We start from the raw sequence: 22,010 nt of genomic DNA, 5'->3' as shown, positions 1-22,010 counted from the left end.
TTCCACCCATGAGGGTCAATTAAATGTTAAACTATAACATTAACGAGATAAAAATTAAGCAAAATCTACAGTAGTTCTTTCTTACTGTCAGGAGATACACACACCAAGACAGACTTCTCCTTTCCCACAAACTCCTCCAGATGTGTGTCAACACACACACACATACACACACACACAATTTCACAATCATGAGGGCACACACACAACAGATGTGAGGTTTGGTTACCGGTACATGTTTGTCAGCAGCGCTGACTGCACTAAACACTCCAGCAGCACTGTTAGTGGTTTTTACATTTCATATAAATGACTCACACTGGATTTGTTAACCATCTTCAGTATTGACAGTCCAATCATAGGAGTTCTGTGCTTCATCAATGAAACCAAATGTTGGGTGTTTGTCAGGCCTGTTCCTGTTAGGCCTTTGACCAAAAATCCATAAGCAAATATTGTGAATTTTGATCCGACTCAGTGGCCTCACCTTATTTGTCCAAGCTGTTGCAGCCTCACACTCAAGCCAAAACTCTGAGGTCAACAAACTAAACAACTGCATTTGAATGTACCTGTGGATCCAGGCTCAAAAACAGAGGCCTTTTTGGTGGCTGCTAAGCTTTGGAACAGCTTATTCTTTTCAATGTGAGAAAACCAGAGTGCATGATAATCATGCAATATATTGACAATATCTGTGTAAATATTATATAGCAATTTAATACTGGTAACATAAATATTATCCTCATCCACACTTCATCTATGCTTGTTCTTTTCTGAGACTCACATGAGGAGCTACAACCAATCCCAGATGGCGACAGCACGTGTCACACCCTGGATAAGATGATGAAGATAATAGTGATGATGATAATTGTCATTACTGATAATACACTGCCTGAAAAAAGTCACCACCTGGATTAAACCCATGTGTGAGTATCATCACGTCCACACAGAGCACTGTCTTTATTCATCTACATACTTGCACAGTGAATCCGTCTATCCGGGTGAACACATCCATGAATAAACATCTGACTTGCATTAGTTGCTGTTATAGGACAAACCCAAGGAACAGCAATGTTTTGGTTTGTCATCTCTTTTTTTCTCTCATACATTCCTTCTCTTTTCCTCTCACATCACACCACACTGACTAATATATGAACTTTTCTCTCACCTTTTACCTCCTCTTTCATTTGTTCCCTCCTTTTGTCCCTTTCATTGACATTTTCTCTCCTTTCTCCTTCACCTTCAGCACACTTGCTCTCTTTCTTTCTCTCCCTCGCTCAGTCTTCAGGCCATTCCAGCCTTTGACTAACTACCCTGCTGTGTCACGGAAACACACACATGCACACTTAGGTCATCTACTCCCTGAAATCCCCTCATTCTGCAAGAACCTGTGTGTTAACGACGTTGTGTACGCATGTGTATCAAGCAGTTTTACAGCTATTTTAGACAACAGTCTCTTGTGCACAGACACGTACACACATTTTTGATAAAACTAAGATGTGATGAAACATGAATGTTGATAGTTCGATAGAAAGAAAGAATAAAATGAGCTCTACATTCCATATCATGCAAAAAACAGCAGCAGGGAGGGGTGGGGGGAGGCCGGCACTACCCCTTCTATCATTATACCTAATAAAAATAATAATAATAATGAAGCTGGGACTTGAGCAGCAGGAGCAGCAGCTTTGAGGAGGTAACCCCATGCTGAGGCATCCACAGGCCACATGTGCAGGACCTTTAATGAACAAGTTTGGCCTCATATCTCGCAGAGGAAGTGACTTGGATGTAAATTCACGCAGCAATAACTGGCAGCATGCGTTTTGCATGGCTTAAGTGACAAAGGAGGAAGGATGCTTCCAAAATAGATGTGGTTAGAAGACAAGCAGAGCGATCAAACAATAACATGGACAGTCGCAAATTAGTGTTCTATCACTCACAGTGTTAACAAGTTGATTATACACGCTCCAGCTCCCTGTGGAGGATAAAAGCGGTAGACAATGAATGAATGACTTCAATCATCAATATACTGTTTATGTTTCGCACTAACACGTATCAGTTTGAATATATATATCACACTTGTCCATATTATCTTCATAAAAAAGTTTAAAACCACATTTCCAACTTAGATTTAGGATAAAACTACTCATTAATTGCCTGAAGGAAGTCACTGGACCAAAACTCTGGACACTGACTCTATTTTCTACTGTTTTTAGGAAATATATGCCTATAATATGCCTTATTTTGTATGATGCTGCTTAGTGGTTGTCTTTTCATCATAAACAGTGAAGCCTCAAACAACAACAACAACAACAACAAATTAAAATCACAAACACTGACACATTTTTTATTTTTTTTACTGAGCTGTTCAAAGAGGAAGCAGGTGACCTCTTAAATGAGTGAAATGCCCCTTTAATAGACACCAGACTTCCATTTATAAGGTTCAATCTTTCCAGACTGAAAGCAACTGATAAAATAGGGGAACACATAGTACATAGAAATAGAGCTTATTTTGTCAGCTCTTTTAAATATTACTCTGCTTTTCTTCCCTCAGTTTGGAAAAACTGTTAACCAAAACTACATTTTATAAGAACTCAGCCACAATCTGCATATCATCTTCATACTTTTAATAAATAAATTAATGTGTTGGTTTTAATATCAAAATATATGTTTTGATATTACATTGTTTATTCAACAGAAATAGAAACAATACATCTGCACGAGTGGTTCTCAAATTCCAGATTTATCCATTATATTGTATTGATATATAGGTCTATAGGTCTCTTTCACCTTTTTAAACAAATACTGAATTACTTCAAAAACAGTTCATTACTTTCTAATCCCACAATAAATACAGATTTTCTTAGCAGAGAAACACATCTCGAGCATTTATGACAATGATGCAGGTAGAACTGTGATTTTACTACAAAGTATGTGTGAGTCAGCGTCACAGTGTTCCCACAGTGTGCAGCTTACACTGCAGAGGTGAGCAGGTTGTACGTCAGCAACACAATCCACACTGATCAATATCAAATCACTTCTATTGACAACGAGCACCAACACACACACACACACACACACAAGCGCGCGCGAGTGAAACTCGTTCAGACCAGTCGAACAAGATTCTTCATTTTAGCACTGCGGTCAAGTGAGCCGTCATTCGTCTTCGCGTGGTCAAGTGAGCCGTCATTCGTTGTTTAAGTGCGCCCGTGCAGTCGAACTTACGGTGAATGCTGGGAGTCGGCTGAGAATCAGCGCTAGTTTGATACCGGCGCGATCACTTCCGGTTTTCAAAATAAGACGTTACTAATACAAGGGCAATCAATCATGCTGATTTTAAGACATTGGGTCACATTGTCCAGAAGCTGTTGAACTAAATATTTTCCCTAATTTATTTATATTTTTACTGTACAATAACAACACATTGGCTCATAAGTTCTGACAATGGTTGACACAATTGATCTCAGGAGCATGCTGACTACTCCCTCACTTTTTATCAAACATTTTTACTGTATCATTTTTGAGAAATTAATACTCAAAGTTGTCTTTTTTTTTCTCAGAATAAGGCCCAAAACTCAATTTTTACTGTACAATAAAACCACTTTGGCCCATAAGTTCTGACAATGGTTGGTACAGTTGACCTCAGGGGCATGCTGACTACTACCTCACTCATTATCAAACATTTTTACTGTATCATTTTTGAGAAATTAAGCATCAAAGTCGTCTTTTTTACTCAGAAAAAGGCCCAAAACTAAATTTTTACTGTACAATAAAATCACTTTGGCCCATAAGTTCTGACAATGGTTGGTACAGTTGACCTCAGGAGCATGCTGTCTACTACCTCACTCATTATCAAACATTTTGACTGTATCATTTGTGAGAAATTAAGCATCAAAGTCGTCTCTTTTTTTCTCAGCAAAAGGCAGAAAACTCAATTTTTACTGTACAATAAAATCACTTTTGCCCATACGTTCTGACAATGGTTGGTACAGTTGACCTCAGGGGCATGCTGACTACTACCTCACTCATTATCAAACATTTTTACTGTATCATTTTTGAGAAATTAAGCATCAAAGTCGTCTTTTTTACTCAGAAAAAGGCCCAAAACTAAATTTTTACTGTACAATAAAATCACTTTTGCCCATAAGTTCTGACAATGGTTGGTACAGTTGACCTCAGGAGCATGCTGGCTACTACCTCACTCATTATCAAACATTTTTACTGTATCATTTGTGAGAAATTAAGCATCAAAGTCATCTCTTTTTTACTCAGAATAAGGCCCAAAACTCAATTTTTACTGTACAATAAAACCACTTTGGCCCATAAGTTCTGACAATGGTTGGTACAGTTGACCTCAGGGGCATGCTGACTACTACCTCACTCATTATCAAACATTTTTACTGTATCATTTGTGAGAAATTAAGCATCAAAGAGTCGTCTTTTTTTTCTCAGAAAAAGGCAGAAAACTCAATTTTACTGTACAATAAAATCACTTTGGCCCATAAGTTCAGTGGTACAGTTGACTCAGAACTTGTCTTTGGCTACTACCTCACTCATTATCAAACATTTTGACTGTATCATTTGTGAGAAATTAAGCATCAAAGTCGTCTATTTTTTTCTCAGCAAAAGGCAGAAAACTCAATTTTTACTGTACAATAAAATCACTTTTGCCCATAAGTTCTGACAATGGTTGGTACAGTTGACTTCAGGGGCATGCTGGCTACTACCTCAGTCATTATCAAACATTTTTACTGTATCATTTTTGAGAAATTAAGCATCAAAGTCATCTCTTTTTTACTCAGAATAAGGCCCAAAACTCAATTTTTACTGTACAATAAAATCACTTTTGCCCATAAGTTCTGACAATGGTTGGTACAGTTGACTTCAGGGGCATGCTGACTACTACCTCACTCATTATCAAACAGTTTTACTGTATCATTTGTGAGAAATTAAGCATCAAAGTTGTCTCTTTTTTTCTCAGAAAGAAACAGAAAAATCAAAATTTACTGTACAATAAAATCCCTTTGGCCCATAAGATCTGACAATGGTTGGTACAGTTGACTTCAGGAGCATGCTGACTACTACCTCACTCATTATCAAACATTTTTACTGTATCATTTGTGAGAAATTAAGCATCAAGTCGTCTTTTTTTTCTCAAGAAAAAGGCCAGAAAACTCAATTTTTACTGTCAATAAAATCACTTTGGCATAAGTTCTGACAATGGTTGGTACAGTTGACCTCAGGAGCATGCTGACTACTACCTCACTCATTATCACACATTTTTACTGTATCATTTGTGAGAAATTAAACATCAAAGTCGTCTCTTTTTTTCTCAGAAAAAGGCAGAAAACTCAATTTTTACTGTACAATAACATCACTTTGGCCCATAAGTTCTGACAATGGTTGGTACAGTTGACCTCAGGAGCATGCTGACTACTACCTCACTCATTATCAAACATTTTTACTGTATCATTTTTGAGAAATTAAGCATCAAAGTCATCTCTTTTTTACTCAGAATAAGGCCCAAAACTCAATTTTTACTGTACAATAAAATCACTTTTGCCCATAAGTTCTGACAATGGTTGGTACAGTTGACTTCAGGGGCATGCTGACTACTACCTCACTCATTATCAAACAGTTTTACTGTATCATTTGTGAGAAATTAAGCATCAAAGTCATCTCTTTTTTACTCAGAATAAGGCCCAAAACTCAATTTTTACTGTACAATAAAACCACTTTGGCCCATAAGTTCTGATAATGGTTGGTACAGTTGACCTCAGGGGCATGCTGGCTACTACCTCACTCATTATCAAACAGTTTTACTGTATCATTTTTGAGAAATTAATACTCAAAGTTCTCTTTTTTTTTCTCAGAAAGAAACAGAAAACTCAATTTTTACTGTACAATAAAATCACTTTTGCCCATAAGTTCTGACAATGGTTGGTACAGTTGACCTCAGGAGCATGCTGGCTACTACCTCACTCATTATCAAACAGTTTTACTGTATCATTTTTGAGAAATTAATACTCAAAGTTGTCTTTTTTTTTCTCAGAAAGAAACAGAAAACTCAATTTTTACTGTACAATAAAATCACTTTTGCCCATAAGTTCTGACAATGGTTGGTACAGTTGACTTAGGGGCATGCTGACTACTACCTCACTCATTATCAAACATTTTTACTGTATCATTTTTGAGAAATTAATAATCAAAGTTGTCTTTTTTTTTCTCAGAAAAAGGCAGAAAACTCAATTTTTACTGTACAATAAAATCACTTTTGCCCATAAGTTCTGACAATGGTTGGTATATTTGACCTCAGGAGCATGCTGACTACTACCTCACTCATTATCAAACATTTTTACTGTATCATTTTTGAGAAATTAAGCATCAAAGTCGTCTTTTTTTTTCTCAGAAAAAGGCAGAAAACTCAATTTTTACTGTACAATAAAATCACTTTGGCCCATAAGTTCTGACAATGGTTGGTACAGTTGACCTCAGGAGCATGCTGGCTACTACCTCACTCATTATCAAACATTTTTACTGTATCATTTGTGAGAAATTAAGCATCAAAGTTGTCTCTTTTTTACTCAGAAAAAGGCAGACAACTCCATTTTTACTGTACAATAAAATCACTTTGGCCCATAAGTTCTGACAATGGTTGGTACAGTTGACCTCAGGGGCATGCTGACTACTACCTCACTCATTATCAAACAGTTTTACTGTATCATTTTTGAGAAATTAATCCTCAAAGTTGTCTTTTTCTCAGAAAAAGCGAGAAAACTCAATTTTTACTGGCAATAAAATCACTTTTGCCATAAGTTCTGACAGTAGTTTGGTATATTTGACCTCAGGGCATTGCTGACTACTACACCTCACTCATTATCAAACCTTGGTTTTACTGTATCATTTTTGAGAATACTCAAAGTTGTCTTTTTTTTTCTCAGAAAAAGGCAGAAAGCCAATTTTACTGTACAATAAAATCACTTTTGCCCATAGAGCGCAGCAATGGTTGGTACAGTTGACTTCAGGGGTATGCTGACTACTACCTCACTCATTATCAAACATTTTTACTGTATCATTTGTGAGAAATTAAGCATCAAAGTTGTCTCTTTTTTTCTCAGAAAGAAACAGAAAACTCAATATTTACTGTACAATAAAATCACTTTGGCCCATAAGATCTGACAATGGTTGGTATATTTGACCTCAGGAGCATGCTGACTACTACCTCACTCATTATCAAACATTTTTACTGTATCATTTTTGAGAAATTAAGCATCAAAGTTGTCTCTTTTTTTCTCAGAATAAGGCCCAAAACTCAATTTTTACTGTACAATAAAACCACTTTGGCCCATAAGTTCTGACAATGGTTGGTACAGTTGACCTCAGGAGCATGCTGACTACTACCTCACTCATTATCAAACATTTTTACTGTATCATTTTTGAGAAATTAAGCATCAAAGTTGTCTCTTTTTTTCTCAGAAAAAGGCAGAAAACTCAATTTTTACTGTACAATAAAATCACTTTGGCCCATAAGTTCTGACAATGGTTGGTACAGTTGACCTCAGGAGCATGCTGGCTACTACCTCACTCATTATCAAACATTTTGACTGTATCATTTGTGAGAAATTAAGCATCAAAGTCGTCTCTTTTTTTCTCAGCAAAAGGCAGAAAACTCAATTTTTACTGTACAATAAAATCACTTTTGCCCATACGTTCTGACAATGGTTGGTACAGTTGACCTCAGGGGCATGCTGACTACTACCTCACTCATTATCAAACATTTTTACTGTATCATTTTTGAGAAATTAAGCATCAAAGTCGTCTTTTTTACTCAGAAAAAGGCCCAAAACTAAATTTTTACTGTACAATAAAATCACTTTGGCCCATAAGTTCTGACAATGGTTGGTACAGTTGACCTCAGGAGCATGCTGGCTACTACCTCACTCATTATCAAACATTTTGACTGTATCATTTGTGAGAAATTAAGCATCAAAGTCGTCTCTTTTTTTCTCAGCAAAAGGCAGAAAACTCAATTTTTACTGTACAATAAAATCACTTTTGCCCATACGTTCTGACAATGGTTGGTACAGTTGACCTCAGGAGCATGCTGACTACTACCTCACTCATTATCAAACATTTTTACTGTATCATTTTTGAGAAATTAAGCATCAAAGTCGTCTTTTTTACTCAGAAAAAGGCCCAAAACTAAATTTTTACTGTACAATAAAATCACTTTGGCCCATAAGTTCTGACAATGGTTGGTACAGTTGACCTCAGGAGCATGCTGGCTACTACCTCACTCATTATCAAACATTTTTACTGTATCATTTGTGAGAAATTAAGCATCAAAGTCGTCTCTTTTTTTCTCAGCAAAAGGCAGAAAACTCAATTTTTACTGTACAATAAAATCACTTTTGCCCATAAGTTCTGACAATGGTTGGTACAGTTGACCTCAGGGGCATGCTGACTACTACCTCACTCATTATCAAACATTTTTACTGTATCATTTGTGAGAAATTAAGCATCAAAGAATTTTTACTGGGGTGCCAGTCAAGTGAAACCAAAAAGCCCAACTTTTTTGGGAAAAGCAACAGTTGCAGTGGACGTTATGAGCTCAGAATTATATATCAATATGCGTATTAATTCCTTTTTCATAAGTACTCTATTGCCTCGTGTGAGCTTTTCAGTATTTTACTTATTTTTATTATTATAATAATAATAATAATAATAATAATAATCATATTATAATAGTACTTACTCTGTACAGCACCTTTGTCCACTGTGTTTTTGCATGTACAAGTACAGTTGGAGTGGATTAGATCATTTCAAAATATAATTGCTTGTTGTAATATGCAACAATAAAAAAAAAACATATTTATGATGCAAAAATCTATTCATTTAAACAACAACAACAACAACAGTTTCAACTTGAAATTGTTTGGAGGGCCACATTAAATCGATTGGAGGGTCATATGTGGCCCCCGGGCCGCAAGTTTGAGACCACTGCTTTAAACAATTGTGCAGTCCCACATGAAAAGCCTCTGCACTTGGTTGGATTGGAAGAATGGCTGCAAGAAAAGGGTAAGTGTGCCTTTCACATATTTTCCAAGGCTACTTGGCTAAATTGACTTGGGATTCTGAAATTCATATATAAATTGTAAATTGTAAGGTTAGGACCAAGACTAATATTTGTGCTGTAGCACACATGGCGAGGTTAATTAGCCAATTAGTCTATAGCTATTAGCTGTAGCAGAGTGTGAACAACAGGTTATCTATTATTTATTTTAATCAGTGCAAATGCCAGAATAAGGTATTTTGTTAATAGGTTACTGGACGAAGTAATGTTACATACCGTAAGAAATAAATAAATAAAGAATGAAAGAAAGAAATGAAAGAAATATATATATATATATATCACATAGCCATGCGAGGTTATACCCGAACGCGCTGTTTTATTTAGCCTCTTAAATATAGCTTCATATACCGCCGAACCACAGTTAACGCTGGCGTGTCGGACTGAATTGGGTCCGGGATGAAGACCCGCGTACCGGGTCGCCAGCTCATCCTGTACAGCCAATTATGTGTGGTGGAAAAAAAAAATTAAAAAATATATATATAAAAAAAAGTATATAGGCCTATTGCGTTGACCGGCCCCGCTAGACTCTGGCTCACTGGGAAAAACTCCCGGTACTCCCGATGGCCAGTCCACCCCTGGACTGATAGGATCTGCCTGCAGACCAATGATTGACACAGGAGGATGACAGGCAGACCCGCTACCTTATAATTATAAAAAAAAAAATAATAATAAAAAAAAAAAAAATTCTGAGTTTCTAAGTTAACACAGCATGCACAGCTGATGATGCGCAGTTGCCATAACCTAACATAATAACTTTGTCTTTTCTTCACTTTAGTGTCCTTGTCTTCTCTGCATTTGGAAAGGTAAGTGAGGACCATCATAAAGTATGCTCACTTTTAATTTATAAATGTTATCGTTTTCTGATAAATAAAAAATTATGTGAGTGTGAATCCTTCTTTATATCGCTTTCTGGGTGTGAAGATTTCTACAATGTGATTTATGCGCTGACAAATTTTTTTTGGGATACAACAATCAATTTGCCTGGCATCGATTTTTGTTTTTTCAGCACTACGGTGCTACACAGCTCCTATTAAGACAGGTGCTGAGCCAGTGGCTCATTGCAGAGGTGACGGGAACCTTCAGTGGGCCCTTTCAGCCTTTATTTCAGCACCATGGTCAACACCATGGATTTGTTAATGACCAGCTGCCTACTGTTATCTCACCACTGTGCCAATTGGCTATTTCAGCACCATGGTCAATGCCAATGACCAAGTCACACAAAATCGATTCAGACATGACAACACACAAGTGACACTGGGCCGTCTCCCTCGTCCGTTGTTACAAACCTGCAGTGCGCCAGAGCCTCTCACACTCTGACTGGCAGCTGAGGCAAGACACTTACAGGACCAGTCATCCAGGCCTAATGACCAAGCCTCTAGAGCGGTCTGAAGTCCTTAATAACGCTCTTTACTCTAACACCAGTAGGCCTGTAATGCATCTAAAAATGTTGTAGCTCATCATGTGATGTGTTGTAATGACATATTGTCTTCTTGTTTCCAGTCCAGAAAACTTTCAAAAAGCATTGAGGACATTGTTGCTGTTATAGACAGGCTTCATGCCTCAGCAATATCTGTTGGTCATGAGGCAGAAATCAATCAGGATACATTCTGGGGTGAAGTCTGCAAAGACATTGGAATTTCTAATGTCAAGACCAACAGGACAAGGCTCAAGAATGGGTATCTCAGACATAAAAAGGTAATGGTTTCACATTTATCACTTTGACATTTATAAAAGACTGTGGATACGAAGCTTTAAATTGTAAAATTCATAGTTAATATAATTTCAAAATGTTGTATGGTCATTAGTGGTCTTCACCTGGTCAGTGGCCCATGTTGCATGTGGATTTCCTGAAGCTCTAATATTTGGTACAATGGATTAAATCTGCCAGGATTATGGCCTCTGAGTCTACTTGTTTCTTGTAGAGTGTTATGTGGACTGACAGTTGAATCTCCCTCTAGAAAAATGTGGCGGCTGCCACGAGTACAGCCCAGTCTGCGGTGTCACCTCACACAGATGCGAGCGAAGACACTCCTGGGTCTACGCCCTCTCATGATGGCATGACCACAAGTCCTGCACAGGTAACACTAGAGTTGAATCACTGAGTAGTCTGACTAGAAAGCGTGGAGCAGGGTGGGACAACACATGAAAAATAGCTGAGTCAATTACATTATTTTGGATTATGGCCTCTGAGTCTACTTGTTTCTTGTAGAGTGTTATGTGGACTGACAGTTGAATCTCCCTCTAGAAAAATGTGGCGGCTGCCACGAGTACAGCCCAGTCTGCGGTGTCACCTCACACAGATGCGAGCGAAGACACTCCTGGGTCTACGCCCTCTCATGATGGCATGACCACAAGTCCTGCACAGGTAACACTAGAGTTGAATCACTGAGTAGTCTGACTAGAAAGCGTGGAGCAGGGTGGGACAACACATGAAAAATAGCTGAGTCAATTACATTATTTTGGATTATGGCCTCTGAGTCTACTTGTTTCTTGTAGAGTGTTATGTGGACTGACAGTTGAATCTCCCTCTAGAAAAATGTGGCGGCTGCCACGAGTACAGCCCAGTCTGCGGTGTCACCTCACACAGATGCGAGCGAAGACACTCCTGGGTCTACGCCCTCTCATGATGGCATGACCACAAGTCCTGCACAGGTAACACTAGAGTTGAATCACTGAGTAGTCTGACTAGAAAGCGTGGAGCAGGGTGGGACAACACATGAAAAATAGCTGAGTCAATTACATTATTTTACATTCTGAGTAAACTGTAATCCATATTCCAGAATAACTATTAGATTTTAATAGTGTATTGTTGTTATTTGCAGATTGGATCAGTCTCTTCTGATGCAGAAATTACATCTGATGACACTTACTATAAAAGTTCATTGCCACCCCCGCCTTGGTTTTTCTTCATTGACCACAAAGATTGGACAAAGCTTCGGAAGAGACAACATCTTCACCGTTTCCAAACACTGAACTGGACGTCAGTAATGGCAAATGGTATTAAAAGCATACATCCACTTTGCAGTTTTGGATTTAAGGGACACAGAGTCAAATCCATAAGCTCCAGAAGAAGTGGTCCAGTCTTTGTGTGTTCGGGCTACTGCCTGTTTGATGACTGCCCGGTAGAGGTGGACATTATAGTCCAAGAGGAGTCATCCCTGAAAGCCATGGTCCAGTTCCGTGGTAGTTTTGTGTGCCACAGATGGGACCAGCTAAAAAGACGGCCAGTGCGAGGCAAGGAAAGGGATGCCCTGTCCCAAACCCTTACAACGAAAATGCCCAGGAGTGTCTACCTAGAGAGCATTGCAAGGCTTGATGACACTGTCATGGCATCAGGTTGCAGGGACCAGGTCCCTGCAACTGGTGTGATGAAAACTGTGTCGTGGAGCCAAAAGGTTAAAAGAAGGCGGCATAAAAATGAGCTAATCAGCCTACAGAGGATGCTGAAAGAAGAAGAGGAAGATCCTGAGGAAAGGATTATCCAGAAAGTCGGCCTTCACCCAAAAAGTTTAATGCTGTTTAGTCTCAAAACACTCAATGTCTTCTTTGACAGATGCAAAGAAGACATTGTTTATTTTGACGCAACAGGCAGCATTATAATGAAGGGGAAAGGCCAAAGTTCACCTTTCTACATATATGAGGTTGTTGTTCGACACCCATCTAAAGGATCTTCCCCTCTTCCTGTGGCCACATACATAACCAGTGACCACACTACAACATCTGTTTCGTATTTCCTGGGGTCTGTGGTCACAGAACTGATCAGACAACATGGCCCAAAAGCCAAAACCAGACCGGTTATGTTCATTTGTGACGGCTCAGTGGTCCTCCTACAGTCACTGTCATCGAATTTCTGTGGAGTGAGTCTGCAGGAACTCCTCTGCAGGTATTTCCTGATTGTGACTGGACAAGCAAAGGATGATGCCATTGGTCTTCCCATCCTCCACAGATGCTTGAGCCATGTGATGAAGAATGCGAAGGAGCTTTGCAAAAAACAGTAAGTGGTGACTTTATGTTAATATGCTTAAGATTTCAGACATTATGTAATCTCTGATCATTGATTTTGTAATTTTCCTTTGTAGTGCCTCCAAACATTACAAGTTGGCGATGCATGTGTTTGGACGGATGACACAAGCATCAACATTGAGGGAACTGGATGAACTTGTCATCAGCACCAACATGGTCTTCTCCAGTTCCCACAGTGGAGAAAATGTAGAAAAGCATTTTATAAATCTACAAATGCAGCTCACAAAGGGAGGACCATGTCCTGAGGACTCTACAGTCACAAATCAGGACTATGAGGTATCTTTCTCTTTACTGTAACTATTACATTCTTGGGTTGGATGTAACTTTTTGCTGTTCATTACTCAGAAATTTGAAACTTCAGACACATTTGGCTTTTTAAATTCAAGCTTTAAAGTGCTTAACACTGGATACAGATAGGCTACAGGTAATAAAAAGTTGTGAACAGACCCAAACCCAAAAAAAGGTGATCAGAAAAAGCAGGCTGGATGACATGTTTTAGTATCCCATTCATCAGCTGTTTTTGGGTCAGAATCTTGCAGTGTCTAAGCACATTGTGAGCTGTCAACTTTGCTAAACTTTTTTCTTGTGTTCACGAGCAACTGTGGCTCGGGAGGTAGAGTGGATCCCCCACTAACCAGAAGGTTGATGCTCCTTGGGCAAGATACTGAACCCACACTTGCCCCCCAACGTGTCATTGGGACTGTATTATTGTGTGTTGGAAAGGGTGAATGTGACAAACAGTGTAAAAGTGCCATTTACCATTTAAATTTCGACTTATTTAGGATAGCCCCTTGAGATGCAGCATCTTGTTTTAGTCTTACTGTCATCTGATGTGTGAAAAACATCATATTTCCACACCTTCCTTAGTCAGCTACTCTGGTGAGGCACCTTCCCTGTACTCTTTATAATTTCTGAAAAAGTCTTACAGTTTTATATAATGTTTTTCTAGAATGACATAGGACCGACACGATTTCAACAACATTTTGAAGAGCTGATTGCGAGGGAAGACCTTGACCAGGAAGGTGATGAAAACACCTACTATTGTCCTACTTTCATCCCTACCTTGATGAGGTACTTTCTTCCTCAGGCTGCTCTGTGGAGTAAATTACTCCTAGGTGAGTCCTGTTTAATTTATATAATTATATTATATTTATATATTTATAATATTTATTATTTATATATATTTATAATATTTATAATATTTATATTTATATAATTTATATATATATTGGTATCTTTAAGTAATAAAAAAATGTATTCTGCCAGGTGATCTAGGTCGTCATGGAACAGGCCCAGTGTATGACAGCCTGAGCAAGAAGTATAGTAGAGCCTCCAGTAAATCGACACAGGTACAATAAAGTTGAGCATTGAACACTGAATGTTACTTGCACATTTCCATGCTGGATATTACATATGATAAGATAAACCAAATGAATGAAGACATTCAACTATGTTTTGATAAAATGTTATCGATATGTCCAACTCTAGAATTACACCCAAGATAACCAAACCCAGGGTATCATGGAGAAGAGCCAGTGGGACCTGAAACAGATCCGGTTCCTGCGAAAAAAAATGTCAAGGCTTGATGACTTTGTTGATACTTATAAAGTCACTCTCAAGGCCCTACTGAGGGAGTATGCAGACTCCAAAAGGAGAAAGAAGAAGGTAAGAAGTTCATATATTGATCATAAATACTCTAAGCAAACCCCACCCAAATGAAATGCTCAGAGTAAATTCATATTCAAGAGGATTGCAGGAGGATGCAGAACAACTTTTTTGATTTTTTGATTGTTAAATGTAATGTGATATGGCATGACATGTAACAATGCAATATTGTGCTTCAGTGATACTATTAAATTAATTTGACATTGACAGTATTATTCTGTTGATTAACTTTAGACACATCGGGTGGACGTGGAACGGTGGAAGAATAGAAGACAAAAAAAACGAGGGGTTTATGTGTCGAAACTGTCCAAGCCTTTTGTCTTCAAACAGCAGAAGAATAAGGTAAGTTTTTTTGAGAGACTGGAATGCCATAAGTGGAAAGTACAAAATAAATCTGGTGTGTCTGTTTATTTTTAGAGAACATTGGACAGAAAACATTCCAAAACATTGGAAAATCGTTCTCCATCTCAGGTAATTTGTTGAGGCAAAAACCTATAAAAGCATCTTATGAGATGATGAATTGCAGTTGATTGCAATATTTACTTTAACGACTATGATAACACTGCTACTTCTCTCCATAGAGTCCACAAGGCAAAAAACAACCTCCATCTGCATCAGTCAGTGACACCTCAAAGGATCTTAAATCACAAGTATGACCAACACTCTCTAATGTTATATTTATCAATTATATTTCATGTTTTAAATTTATTTCATTTTAGAAAAAACACACATAGAAAGGAGTGTTTCCTAGCACAAAAATAAGTAATTGCTTTTTGTGATTGGCAGGTCACACAACTGTGGAGAAAAAGTGACACAGAAGTGGTCGTTTCTGTGGTGCCCTCTCAAATTATCGGGCACAACTTTGTAATTCACCACAGTGAGTTTAGAACACTAAGGCCTCACCAGTGGCTTGTAGGCGAGGTAAGTCCTTTCATTAAAAAAACTGAAACACTTACAATTAAAGCTGCAAACAGCAATGACCAGCCCTTGTAATGTAGATACCTTTGAATTTTCATTTGGATTACAGACTCAAAGTATGTGATTTAATTGTCATTTGTTTTTGTGTTCTGTTCATCTTTTCTGTTATGTATAATAACAGAGAAGATGAACAGTAATCCATGAGAATCATATTTTATGAATTTTAAATTAATGTATGACCTCTCACGTTTTCTTGTGTGTTTAATTCTCTGAAGGTCATTGAAAGCCTCCTTCACCACACTGCCACTAAACTTAATTTGGGAAGCACCATTTACATTCTAAGCCACTATGTGGCTGGGGTGATCCTCTTTGGCAAGAGAGAGGATGTAAGGCGACACAGTCTGTCTAAGGTAATATTTGTATCAGGTACAGAAACAAAGTACAAAAGTGTATGTGTGTGTGTGTGTGTGTGTATGTGTATTCCATTATGACAGGCCATTTGAGAAATATTTCAGTCTTGGTCTCACATGTAACATCATACTCTATCAATATCTCACACACTACTATACACACACTGGCACACTGTTACACGCACTACTATATCCTCTGCTCCCCTTACCCGCACTTTCTTCAATTTCGGGATAATAGGTCTTATTTAAGGAGGTGGCACAGTAACATCCTGTTATGTCTTTCAAAGCCAATCAGAAAATAAGAATTAAAGTTCACTTCTCTTCAAATCAAACTCTTTCAAGCAAACTATTATTTTTGCACACATCGTTGCTATCATGCTGTTCCATCCATAATAGTGTGTGTGTGCGAGGACGATGTTCCATGTGAAAGAAAGACATTTTTCTCAAATGTTCTATCATATTCCAAAGAGCCTCTCATTTATTATTTCATTCATAGCAGAAAATACTTATTAATTATTTAGTGATTTTGGATTTTGTTACAGATCGACTTTGACAAATATAAGGCCATTGTGTCATTTGTTAACATCAGTGATACTCACTGGAAGTTTCTGGTAGGTCATTAATTCATAACTAACAACTGCCTTCAATTCTCCTTTGAATGTCATTAGTAATATAATGAAATATTATCATATTTTCTGTTTTGTTTACAGTACGTCAATGCTGCAGAGACTTCTGTCTGTCTGGTCGATCCCGCACGCAGCACAACTGAGCAGGCGGACTCTGACGATGCAGCAAATAGATTGCGGTAATTAAGCTATTCTACCTGTCGAGTGCAATTATAGCAATTTCAAACGCTTATGTGTTTGCAAGACTTGCTTTATTTCAGAAAGTATTATAGTATGGATACAATGCTGTAAAAGAGGCTTACATGTATGCATAGCAAACAAATGCTGGACAGCAACACAAGCAATATGCAAGAAAATAGTTGTCCAGTGTCCCTCACATTAACTACGTCACCCCTGCTAAACACCAAACAAAGTAGGAAGAGACTTCTTACCACTTGCGTAATGTATGTGTACGTATTCATTATATTAACCACCTCCAAACTTTTCTGATACAGCGAGTACTTCAAGATGAGGAGGACGTGTCATGGAAAAAGTGACTGGGTAAATGTCAAGTGGACAGGCGATGTTCTGCAACACCCATTCCAGAGAGATGGGTCCAGCTGTGGAGTAGTTGTCATCAAGGTAATAAGAATGTTGCTTACTTTATCGAAATCATAAACATCCATTATGATTTTTTGATCGATTTCTGTTTTTATGCAATTCCACTTGCCGTGTTTTGCAGACTTGGAAACTTATGCAAACCTTGTTTAACTATTTAGATGGCAAAGGCAGTCATGGAGGCTTTTCCCAACAGAGCGAGTATGACATTTGGGACAGCTCCAGGCAAGATGGCAGAGGAAAGGAAGAAGTTGGCAGTTGAAATTCTGCAAGCCTCAGGTATGTAACAATGGATCTTAAATTTACAGTGACACAGTATTACCGAAAACACTTTACAAACTTGTTTGTCAATACACTGTAATAGGAAGATGTTTGTTATTGTTATTAAAAGTACAATAAGTTGTTGTTGTAAACCTAATATTTCAAACTTCATGTTAGTGTTTAACACAGACACCAGCTGTGCCATGTGTGCAGCAGTGAAACCGCCACTTCCAGGGCCTGCCTTCACAAACTGGGTGAGTTAGTGTCTTTTGCGAACATTTTCTATGCCTTACTTTCAAGTGGATGACAGCGAACAAGGGCAGAGCATCCTGAGTTTCACTCCCTAGCCATAAGGATAAGTATGTATTCCTATAAAGAATTCTGACAAAAAGGTGTGCATTAGTTTGAGATTACAACGATTACAAGATTACAAGATTTTGATCTGGAGAATAATCAAATATAGATAAGTAGTCAGCAAAAGCTATGCTATGAAACGTATTGTTATGAAAGTAGCCGACATAAATACTTCGTGATTTCCATGAATAATGCAAAAGCAATGGTCAGGTCAACCTTGTAATGCCATATTTTTCACATCCATTATGTATTGTATTAGAGTGTGTGAATACATTTCTACACAGTGGAATATCTTGATCACTAAATACCAGGCTGTGAAGCTATCACCATATGTAGAGCAAGATGACAAAAGATATCTTCATCATGTCTTTGAAAGATGCAACTATGAAATAAAGAATATTACTTTGAATATCATGATTATCTTATGTCCATACTGATTAAAAATTAACATTTATACTTGAATGCCTTTTACAGATTCAGTGTGACACCTGTTGCCGGTGGTTCCATGTGGAGTGCCTTGCCATGGACTCTGCCACACTTGAGCAGGCAAAAGGTGGTGACTGGAATTGTGCACTCTGCTAGAAATAAAACACCACCTTCGTTCTGCAGCAAGGGGTTAGAAAGCCTCAACAACCCCAGTTAAAGCATTATTGTGCAAAATGTATGTAATGTATATAAATGTTCATAAAACCAACTGATGTTGTGATTATGTTTTGATGTGCATACGTACGTCTGACTGGCCGTTTCTTTTCACTACTCTTTTAACTGCAGCTTGGAAAACTAAAGCCTCAAGTGTTGATGAATGTGTCATCTTTTGACATTAAGTTATCCTGTTTGCATATTGGGAGAGCAGAGACGTCAATTTATGGAGTTTGGGAGATAAGTGTTGTGTACCCACAAGGCCCTGCACTGTGAAGTGTCACGTCCCAGCTGGTTAAGAGGGAATTGAAATAAATGCTAAATAAATAAGGTGGCATGCGGTAAAATAATTTATTTAACAAAGGAGTTGATAATAATTTACAATATGGGCAAACAGAAAAAGGGCAGATGATGCTGTTCAAATAAAACAAGAATCAAATGAAAAAGGACTCTTCAAAAGGAGGAGCTAGGTTACTTTCTCAGTACACAATACAAAATGAGACTCCACGTGTCTCTACTGAAATGAAAACTGCAAACAGAATTTTTTTTCAATAGCCCTAAGCCCAATTTCTAGGAAGCCCAACATACAACAATATGCCACTAAGCATTACTTGAGTTTAACTATCGAACACAAGATCACAATTCCTAACGCAGCATGAGGCGCTCTGAGGCTCTGACTCTCAGAGGCGCCTGGTGTGGACTGGGAGCCAGCATCTTCTTGTCCTCTTCTGGTAAGTGGTTTGTATTTATATAGTGCTTTTCTAGTCTTGATGAACCCTCAAAGCTGCTGTACACTGCACTTTTGCCATTCACCCATTAACTCACATTTACATACAGCGCATCTATGTGAGCGCAAAAATGATACAGTAAAACTGTTTGATAATGAGTGAGGTAGTCAGCATGCCCCTGAAGTCAACTGTACCAACCATTGTCAGAACTTATGGGCCAAAGTGATGTTATTGTACAGTAAAAATTGAGTTTTCTGCCTTTTTCTGAGAAAAAAAGAGACGACTTAGATTAATTTCTCACAAATGATACAGTAAAAATGTTTGATAATGAGTGAGGTAGTAGTCAGCATGCTCCTGAGGTCAACTGTACCAACCATTGTCAGAACTTATGGGCCAAAGTGGTTTTATTGTACAGTAAAAATTGAGTTTTCTGCCTTTTTCTGAGAAAAAAAGAGACAACTTTGATGCTTAATTTCTCACAAATGATACAGTAAAAATGTTTGATAATGAGTGAGGTAGTAGTCAGCATGCTCCTGAGGTCAACTGTACCAACCATTGTCAGAACTTATGGGCAAAAGTGATTTTATTGTACAGTAAAAATTGAGTTTTCTGCCTTTTTCTGAGAAAAAAAAAGACAACTTTGAGTATTAATTTCTCAAAAATGATACAGTAAAACTGTTTGATAATGAGTGAGGTAGTAGTCAGCATGCTCCTGAGGTCAAATATACCAACCATTGTCAGAACTTATGGGCAAAAGTGATTTTATTGTACAGTAAAAATTGAGTTTTCTGCCTTTTTCTGAGAAAAAAAAAGACAACTTTGAGTATTAATTTCTCAAAAATGATACAGTAAAAATGTTTGATAATGAGTGAGGTAGTAGTCAGCATGCTCCTGAGGTCAACTGTACCAACCATTGTCAGAACTTATGGGCCAAAGTGATTTTATTGTACAGTAAAAATTGAGTTTTCTGTTTCTTTCTGAGAAAAAAAAGACAACTTTGATGCTTAATTTCTCAAAAATGATACAGTAAAAATGTTTGATAATGAGTGAGGTAGTAGCCAGCATGCCCCTGAAGTCAACTGTACCAACCATTGTCAGAACTTATGGGCAAAAGTGATTTTATTGTACAGTAAAAATTGAGTTTTCTGCCTTTTTCTGAGAAAAAAAAAGACGACTTTGATGCTTAATTTCTCAAAAATGATACAGTAAAAATGTTTGATAATGAGTGAGGTAGTAGTCAGTGCCCTGAGGTCAGCTGTACCAACCATTGTCAGAGCTTATGGGCAAAAGTGATTTATTGTACAGTAAAAAGGTTTTCTGCCTTTTTCTGAGAAAAAAAAACGACTTTGATGTAATTTCTCACAATTACAGTAAAATGTTTGATGTGGTGAGGTAGTAGCAGCATGCTCCTGACAACTGTACCAACCATTGTCAGAACTTATGGGCAAAAGTGATTTTATTGTACAGTAAAAATTGAGTTTTCTGCCTTTTTCTGAGAAAAAAAGAGACGACTTTGATGCTTAATTTCTCACAAATGATACAGTAAAAATGTTTGATAATGAGTGAGGTAGTAGTCAGCATGCTCCTGAAGTCAACTGTACCAACCATTGTCAGAACTTATGGGCCAAAGTGATTTTATTGTATAGTAAAAATTGAGTTTTCTGCCCTTTTCTGAGTAAAAAAATGACAAATTTGATGCTTAATTTCTCAAAAATTATACAGTAAAAATGTTTGATAATGAGTGAGGGAGTAGTCAGCATGCCCCTGAAGTCAACTTTACCAACCACTGTCAGAACTTATGGGCCAAAGTGATTTTACTGTACAGTAAAAAATTGAGTTTTCTGCCTTTTTCTGAGAAAAAAAGAGACAACTTTGAGGATTAATTTCTCAAAATTTATACAGTAAAATTGTTTGATAATGAGTGAAGGAGTGGTCAGCATGCTCCTGAGATCAATTGTGTCAACCATTGTCAGAACTTATGGGCCAATGTGTTTTTATTGTACAGTAAAAATTTAGTTTTGGGCCTTATTCTGAGAAAAAAAGAGACAACTTTGATGCTTAATTTCTCAAAAATGATACAGTAAAAATGTTTGATAATGAGTGAGGTAGTAGTCAGCATGCTCCTGAGGTCAAATATACCAACCATTGTCAGATCTTATGGGCCAAAGTGATTTTATTGTACAGTAAATATTGAGTTTTCTGTTTCTTTCTGAGAAAAAAAAAAGACAACTTTGAGTATTAATTTCTCAAAAATGATACAGTAAAACTGTTTGATAATGAGTGAGGTAGTAGTCAGCATGCCCCTGAAGTCAACTGTACCAACCATTGTCAGAACTTATGGGCAAAAGTGATTTTATTGTACAGTAAAAATTGAGTTTTCTGTTTCTTTCTGAGAAAAAAAAAGACAACTTTGAGTATTAATTTCTCAAAAATGATACAGTAAAACTGTTTGATAATGAGTGAGGTAGTAGCCAGCATGCTCCTGAGGTCAACTGTACCAACCATTGTCAGAACTTATGGGCCAGTGGTTTTATTGTGCAGTAAAATTGAGTTTTGGGGCCTTATTCTGAGTAAAAGAGATGACTTTGATGTAATTTCTCACAAATGATACAGTAAAATGTTTGATAATGGTGGGGTAGTAGTCCTTTGTCTCCTAGGAAGTCAACTGTAC

The 22,010-nt window shown here is 37.6% G+C and overlaps 1 protein-coding gene and 1 long non-coding RNA gene across 3 annotated transcripts in view; one reads left to right on the top strand and one right to left on the bottom strand.

Annotated features, from left to right (window-relative positions):
* The window catches only part of LOC122786588 (DENN domain-containing protein 3-like), a 49,468-nt gene that overhangs the window by 25,361 nt on the left and 2,097 nt on the right, over positions 1-22,010 (bottom strand). The gene's annotated exons all lie outside the window — the stretch shown is intronic.
* LOC122786590 lies at positions 15,266-16,119 on the top strand. Its single transcript, XR_006362460.1, has 3 exons — positions 15,266-15,277; positions 15,593-15,727; positions 16,000-16,119. It is a non-coding gene; the product is annotated as an uncharacterized LOC122786590 (long non-coding RNA).

This window comes from Solea senegalensis, linkage group LG20, assembly GCF_019176455.1.
Source record: "Solea senegalensis isolate Sse05_10M linkage group LG20, IFAPA_SoseM_1, whole genome shotgun sequence".
NCBI lineage: Eukaryota > Metazoa > Chordata > Actinopteri > Pleuronectiformes > Soleidae > Solea > Solea senegalensis.
Note: the sequence above shows the minus strand (reverse complement) of the source record. Positions and strands in the feature narration are given on the sequence as shown.